General features: G+C 39.9%; 1 pseudogene; it reads right to left on the bottom strand.

Moving 5' to 3' along the window:
* Positions 1–321: 321 nt before the first annotated feature.
* On the bottom strand, positions 322–501 carry LOC123394475 (annotated as a pseudogene).
* Between the last annotated feature and the right edge of the window lie 474 nt (positions 502–975).

The following is a 975-nucleotide window of genomic DNA, read 5'->3' as shown; positions in this document are numbered from 1 at the left end:
ATGACCTGAGCCGAAGGCAGCGGCTTAACCCACTGAGCCACCCAGGCGCCCCAATTTCAAGAATTCTTACATCTGAGTTTTTCCCAGTCTTTTCTAACTTCTAACTGCTACGTGTCTGAGCGAGAATCTGGCACAGTATGTAATCTCCAGCCAGTAAAGATTCAGGAAGCAGTTTCATCATGCCCTAAATTACATGCTGGGGTTTTGTAGACACAAAATTTGTATGTGAAATTGAATACCATAACTTCATGGTGTTTCACAAAGATCCCAGGGGCTTTTGGACATCTTACCACTTGAGTACATCTGAAACACACAGAGAGAAGGATTTGACCTGAGCAAAAAGTTAAGAGCTGATATAGACGTAAGGTACAATTCCTTCAGAATGTAAATGGTCCCGAGAAAAATAATATATTTATTTCACATCTGTCATCACATTTTCAATTAGCAGTAATCGCACCTTGGATAACCTCATTGGCTATGATACTGCCACTGTGCAAAGCTTTGTCATCACATTTTAACTAGACCTAGTTATATCAAAGTAACATCTGAGAGAGGGTGATTTTTGTCCTGGGAGAAAAGCTAAGAACTAATCTTTGAGTTATAATGCCTTCCAGTTCCACAAGAAAATGTAAATGCTCCCATGAAAAAGTATATAGTGCTTGATATCACTGATTCACCTTAAACTAGAGCTAGTTTTACCCAATATCTTCGGATCTTCAGGGGGGTGAATTTTACCCTGGGCAAAAACCTAAGAGTTAATCTGGACTTGAGCTAAAGGGGTTCCTCCAAACCCCTTTAGAAAGTGTAGCTGTTTCCAAGAAAAGGAATAAATGAACCTGATATCAGTCATTCACACTTTAGTTAGAATTAGCTCAAAGAGCTTTGAGTGCCTTTTCGCTCTGTACTGTTGGAAACCACCTGAGGTAATTTTAGGGTTGGAAAGAAAGAGGGATCAGTGAGAAAGACATGGGTCTA

The sequence above is a fragment of the Mustela putorius genome, unplaced genomic scaffold (assembly GCF_011764305.1).
Source record: "Mustela putorius furo isolate JIRA1106 unplaced genomic scaffold, ASM1176430v1.1 tig00000095_pilon_pilon_pilon, whole genome shotgun sequence".
NCBI lineage: Eukaryota > Metazoa > Chordata > Mammalia > Carnivora > Mustelidae > Mustela > Mustela putorius.
Note: the sequence above shows the minus strand (reverse complement) of the source record. Positions and strands in the feature narration are given on the sequence as shown.